The sequence below is a fragment of the Diabrotica virgifera genome, chromosome 4 (genome assembly GCF_917563875.1).
Source record: "Diabrotica virgifera virgifera chromosome 4, PGI_DIABVI_V3a".
NCBI lineage: Eukaryota > Metazoa > Arthropoda > Insecta > Coleoptera > Chrysomelidae > Diabrotica > Diabrotica virgifera.
Window position 1 is genome coordinate 219411834 of NC_065446.1, and position 7281 is coordinate 219419114.

The following is a 7281-nucleotide window of genomic DNA, read 5'->3' on the forward strand; positions in this document are numbered from 1 at the left end:
ATTGTTATAAACTCTTGCCGTGTGAACAGAATTAATATTTGCTATTAAAAGAGATAAAAAGATATTAAAGTAACAATTTTACAATAAAACCTAAAACTTATTTATATATAATATATTATAAATATAATTTATTTTAGATAGTATGTATGTAAATACAGCCAGAAGCTACGAAAAACATAAAAAAACTTACCTCAATTTCACCAAAGCAAAAAGAATACCGATCTATACCTAATCACCACAAGCAGGTGGGTCTATGAAAAACTGAAGAAAAGAAGCTTCAGCTTAGTAATTAAAGTAATAGTCTCGGAGAATTGTACGGTAAATGTTGTAAAAAACTCAAAGAAAAATATCAACATAGGATATTACTAGGACATAACCACAAATTATCACCGCTTGACAGGGCAGGTTACTTTTCCCGTGTTTCCAGCTGTCGAGTAAGCTTTTTCCCTCAACGTACCTTAAAAATTCCCACTTTTATGATGATAAAATTCCCTCCTATGCTCCTATTTAAAAAATCTGTGAAAATATGTTGAATTATTTTCAAATATTTTGATTTATTTTAAATATTTTACAATTTGGACTGGATCAAAGATTCCCTTATAAGTTTACTTTTCCCCTTTTATGTTGAAAATTCTCGCAAAAAGGGAAATTTACCTCCGGTGGCAACACTTTCGTTTTCGTGGGCGTGACAACGAACCCGAACCGACCGTAACGTGTAAGTCAACCAAATAGATGGCACGCGTGACGTGGCTTTGCAACTGTAAGCTTGCAGCAAAGTTGCTACAAACTTGAATCATCATCTTTGTCATAACAATATTGCAGCAAAATTGCCTCGTCATATTTGACGCAGCAATTTAAAATCAAAGAAGAATCAAACTTGCCACAAGTTTACATGCTATCTGGGTAGATGATCCTAAAAAGTTTCACAACTATTTTCATTTAAGAAATGCTATATTTGAAAGAATTAAATTAATATAATCTTGATTTCGATGTTTCGGGTTTTTGGGATTATAAATTTCATCATTCTCCCGAACTAACAATATCAGTTTTACAATATCGATTTTTAAACGTGAACACCGTGCAGTGACTGAACAAGACTGATGTAAAAATTCGACCTGTCAAATCATGAAGAATCTTGACTCGACTCGACTGGATGTGATTGGTTCAGTGTGAAACCAAACAAACTCATTTTCTTTAATTTCGTATTAACCCAGCTGGATGAATCTTCCAGCGTGTAACTGGATTGGACGTGACTGGACTGGACTCGCTTGATGCGAAATGAGCCTAATGTTTATATTAATCCAGATTCTAGTTATTCTTATTTTACAATAATTCATCGTCGCAACCTGGCAAAGGCTGTTCTCATTTTTAGGGACAGTTATGAGTGTTTACTTTATTGCTTTTTAAAACATGTCCCACCAAGATCGATACACTTTTGCATACGTTCAAACCAATTGGTAAAGCAGTTATAGTCCAAGAGGCAGCGCTGAAAAATCTCTTTGAATTTACTAAAGGTAGATTTTTCAGTTGATTACTGTGATTGTGTAGAGAAACATACTGCGGTCGGTCAAGCGAAACGTAGAACAGGGGTTACTGAGAGGGTATCAAAGTTGCTTTCCTACGAAGGTAATTAAATCCATTTACTAAGACTGAAAATCAGTACACACATTCTAAATTGAATATAAATAAAAGTTATTATAGTCGGTCAGCTGTATGACGAGACAGAGCCGGTCGGTCGGCCCCAGTGAATGTACAGGGTTATTCACTATATTTTGACCCCCTTGTAAACTGCTTTATTTGCAGAATTAGAAAAAATGTAAAATACAAAAGTTATTCGATTTTTAAATTATGATTTTTTGACATATATATCGTACTAGTGACGTCATCCATTTGGGCGTGATGACGTAATCGACTATTTTTTTAAATGGGAATAGGGGTCGAGTGCTAGCTCATTTAAAAGATTATTCAATTCCCTATTCAGAAATATAAACAGTAACATGGTTAATTATACAGGGTATCCAAAAAAATGTTTTAATTAAATTAATTGTTTAATTAATGATTCAAAAAATTTTTGGACATCCTGTATAAATAATGATCTTAATGTTTATAGTACTGTATAGATAATTGAATAACCTTTCAAATGAGCTAGCACACGACCCCTATTATCATTAAAAAAAAATAGTCGATTACGCCATCACGCCCAGATGGATGACGTCACTAGTACGATATATATATGTCAAAAAATCATAATTAAAAAATCGAATAACTTTTGTATTTTACATTTTTTTCTAATTCTGTAAATAAAGCAGTTTACAAGGGGGTCAAAATATAGTGAATAACCCTGTACATTCATTGGGGCCGACCGACCGGCTCTGTCCCGTCATACAGCTGACCGACTATAATAACTTTTATTTATATTCAATTTAGAATGTGTGACTGATTTTCAGCCTTAGTAAATGGATTTAATTACCTTCGTAGGAAAGCAACTTTGATACCCTCTCAGTAACCCCCCTTCTACGTTTCGCTTGACCGACCGCAATATGTTTCTCTACACAATCACAGTAATCCACTGTGAAAAATTTAGCTTTAGTAAATTCAAAGAGATTTTTCAGCGCTGGCTCTCCGTCTATTATTCCAATCTTCATTTGACACCTTCAAAATCGCTGTTTTAAAGGCATCGATGGCTTCTTCTGACGACTGGAATCGCTGCCCACGCATTGAATTCTTGTTCTTTGGCAACGTGAAAAAGTAGTTGGGACTTAGGTCGGGGCTATACGGTGGATGGTTTAACAATTCGATGTTTTGAAGCTTCAAAAAATATTGTCTTTTGGGCAGTGTGAGCACTTTCATTCTCCTGATATAGGATGATTCGCCGTTGTGTGTTGCTTTGTCGAAGTTTCGCGATAACTTCTGGTAAACAAACAGTTATATGCACATTTTTTATATACAAATGTATTGTTTTTTATAGTTTCTTTGATTGCTTCGTTGCACATTAAACGTGGAATCAATCTCACAAGTTTGCTCAATGTTCCATAAATAAAGTTCAATAAAAATTAAACATATCAATGTAATCAACCTAATCAATTTACCAAACCACTCTATTTGTTATTTATTTTTAGTTGAATCAGTCCTATCATAGACTCAAATTACAAATAAGGCCCATTATTAGAGTTTTTGATCTCATTTTTTCAATGAATGTGTACATACGTTTTTTAAATAATAGTATCCTTCAAAATTTCGCGTCGTATTGGTTTTAAATGTAACAACCCATAGTCCATTCACTCACGGTAAAATATTGCAAAATCCTCCTAATTTTAAAGAACCTCTTAGATTGACATGAAATGTGGTATACACATAGCTAACATATCTAAGAAAAAAAGTGATATTGTGCCGATTTTTGTGCTTTTGCTCTGGGGTAAGTACCACTCTCTCTCGGGGGTGAAATTGGATAAACTTTTGTTCTATCGTTTTTTTCACTAAGTCAATACTTTTCGAGTTATTTGCGAGTGAATATGTTCATTAATTCATAAATAAATAACTCAAAAAGTAAATATTTTATCGAAAACAATATTCTTAGCAAAAATCTAGTTTATAAAAAAATGAAAAAAAAAAAAAAATTGTGTATGGATGAAATCTGTAGACCCAGTAAAAGCAGAGTTGTAGCTAATGAAAAGTAGGTTCTTATTCGTCAAATTCTAAATCGAATATTTCAACGTGAAATAACCAAAAAATGAAGCACTTTTTAGGGATAACTTTTCACAACTTTTTTAAAGTGTTTAAATAAGTATTAATTAGTCAGTGTATTCACTTCAGAACTTATGTTGAACTTATGTTTTTTCGGCCCCACCCCCAGAGCAAAAGCATACATCGGCACAATATCACTTATTTTCTTTAACATGTTAGCTTTGTGTATGCCAAATGTCATGTCAATGCAAGCGTTCTTTAAAATCCGGAGCAAAAACCTTGAGTAAATGGACTACTATCCTAAGAGTTCCAAAAGAGGTTTTTGAGATATATAGAAATATCAGAAATCTATTTTATTAAATATTTCTCAGAGACTTAGTTCCATTATTTTTATAGATAATTGTAAAAACCAATTTGATACGAATAATTACAGAAATTCTTGCATCGTTACTTTTTTTACATTATTCAAGATATTTTTTGCAAAATATCAGGAAATCATTGTGCCTTGGAACTTCTAGATGTCGTATGATTTTTGTCAAAATTTCTGACTAGGATCTATTAAAACACATTTTAAAATAACTATGCAAGAATTTCGAAAAATGAATATTTATTATAACGTTTGCGAAAATACAGGAATTTTAATAAGATATTTCCAGCTGGAGCTATATTTCGTGCTCCGCTGTAAGCATCAAAATTACTGGTATGTTGATTCAGAATGATGTTAATAATAAACTATTTAAAATACAAGACAGCTTATGTTTCATTTCGAATTAGAGATGATCAATCATCCCCTTATGTACGTTTCACTCTTTCCAGAGATCTTCAGATGGGCTATATAATCTGCTCTGGAGCAGATCATCATACGTTGTCTTTTATTTTCTCAGTTTACTCATATTGTGAGTACATGGAACCATGTTTCGTTGGAATTTTTACTAAACGAATGGAAGGAAGGGGACTGCATATTGTAGAGTCCCTTTCATATTCTTTATTCGTCGATTGCTTGCCTTATAAAAAGTAGAAGGCAGAGATTAAGGTTGTACCCAGAAATTGGTTCCACGGTAGAGGTCTTCAGATTTGACACTTCTTACTTACTTACTTAGTCCTAAGCCTTTCTACCTTTAGGTGTAAGGCTGGTGGAGTTAAGTTTGGCATTGTAGTCTCCATGCTTTCCGATCTTGCGTTAGGTTTCTTGCACTTTCCAATGTCAATCCCTTCTTCTCGACTTCTTTCCTGATTTCATCTACCCACATAACTCTTGGTCTTCCTCTTTTGTTTTTCCCCTGCACTCTCGTTTCGAACACTCGTTTTGTAAGCCTTTCGTTCGACATTCTACACACATGCCCGAACCATCTAAGTTGTCCCTCCACTATTTTTTCATTGATTGGTTCTAGTTTTAGGTTTTGTCTAATTGTTTCATTTCGTATTTTGTCTGTTCTCTTTCTGTTTGCTATTTTCCTCAGGAACCTCATTTCCATAGCATTGACTCTGGAATTTTGTCTCCCCGTCAATGTCCATGTCTCGCTGCTATACATGATTGTTGGTCTAACTATTGATTTAACGACTGCCGTTTTTACTTTCTCCGGTATCTCTTTTTTCCCCAAAAATGTTGTTTTCATAGCGTTAAATAAGCTTCCTCTTCGTCCCATTCTCTCGTTTATTTCCATGTCTTGTTTACCATTTGATTCGATTATTACTCCTAGGTATTTAAAATATTCCACTTGCTCTAGTTGTTTCCCGTCTAATTCTAGTGCGTGTGTCTTCCTCGTATTTGAAATTATCATTGTTTTTGTTTTTTCTGTATTAATTTTCTTATTTATGTTTGATAGTTCTTCTTCTAGGATTTCAAGATTGTTCTGTAAGTCTTCTCCGTTTTCTGCTACAAATACCGTGTCGTCTGCAAATAGTAGCTCCGATAGTTAAGTCCGTTTCTTTTGACAGTATCCTAATGTTAGTTTTCTCATTCTTGTCTTGGCTTTCTTTATCGCTTCATCCAGTACCACTGAGAATAGCAGTGGACTCAGCACGCATCTCTGTTTGACGCCTTGACTTGTAGTAAATTCTCTGGATTCCTCGTTATTGGTTCTTACTGTATTTGTATTATTCTTGTACATATCCTTTATTACTTTTATTATGTGTCTGTCGACTCCCCTTTCTTTTAGTGTCTTCCATACGTCCTTTCTTCGGATTCTGTCAAACGCCTTTTCCGGGTCAATGAAGCACATATGTATCTCTCTGTTCTTCTTGATTACCTTCTCACTTGACTTAATGTGAATATTAGGTCTTGCGTGCTTCTGTCCTTCCTGAATCCACACTGTGTCTCTTCCATAGTTGTTTCTATTTGGGTTTTTATTCTTGTCTCTATTATTCTTGCGAATACCTTCCCAGGGATACTTGATATGGTGATACCTCGGTAATTATTACAGTTTCTCTTGTCTCCCTTTTTGTGTATTGGTAATATAATGTCTTTCTTCCAGTCCTTTGGTAATTCTGCTCTATTTATGATATCATTCATTAGTTCTTTCTTGCTATCCATTCCCTCTGTCCCCATGAATTTTATCATTTCCGGGGTGATATGATCCTTGCCTGGTGCTTTGCCCAATTTTACTCTTTCTATTGCTTTCTCTAATTCCTCTCTTGTTATGGATTCCACTTGTTGTTCTTCATTCCTTTCTTGTATCTCCCCTATGTTGTCCGTGTCTGCATGAGTTAGCTCTTTGAAATGTTCTCTCCATCTTTCCATTTTTTTTTCGTTTAGTACGTTTCCATTCTTGTCTTTTATATTCAGCATCGTGTGGTCTTTCTTTTGTCTGAGTTGTTTTAATGCGCCGTAGAAGAGTTTTTGGTTCTCCCTATAATTTTTTGTCATGTTTTGAGACTTCTTATTTCGTAATAAACTGTTTCTTTGATAGCATATAATACAAAAAATCAATCTGAGAATATTTTTTACAAAATTGGTATATAATATGTTACCACCTTCACATCGTTTAATGCTGTAGCAGTCGTCAAACTGTATAGACTTGTTTCACATAATATTTGTGTTTTATAACTGTTACAAGTATAGACAAGGGCGTGGATGTGAGAGGTGGCGTTCGGATTTTTGCAGAAAAATTTATTAATAACTTAAGTAAAAACAATTGACTTCTCTTCCCCAACTTATCTTCCTCAACATAACAAAAAAAATTAACATTAATAAACAAAATTAAAAATTACAAAAAACAGTTTTTTTTTCTACTTTTCTTGTTTATAACTTTAAAACGAGTCATTTTGGAGCAAAATCGAAACAAAATAAAATAAATATAATTGAATTTTCTATGAGATACGACTGGTTAAAAACGTTTTAATTTAAAACTCTTTTTGCAAAATAGCTGCAAATACGAAAAAGGGGGAGGATACAATTATTTTCTTATGCAATGTTTTTCAACCACTTAGGACCTTCATTATTCGCCTAGAAAATCTTTATAACATAGTAAAACAGTTCACGAAACATTAAAATCGATTTAATATATTTCGATTTTTTTTAATTGAAATTTTTTTAAATCTTTTGCAACAAAAGCTAGACCAAATAGACGTTTACAATTTTTTTGCGTGTAAAAAAAC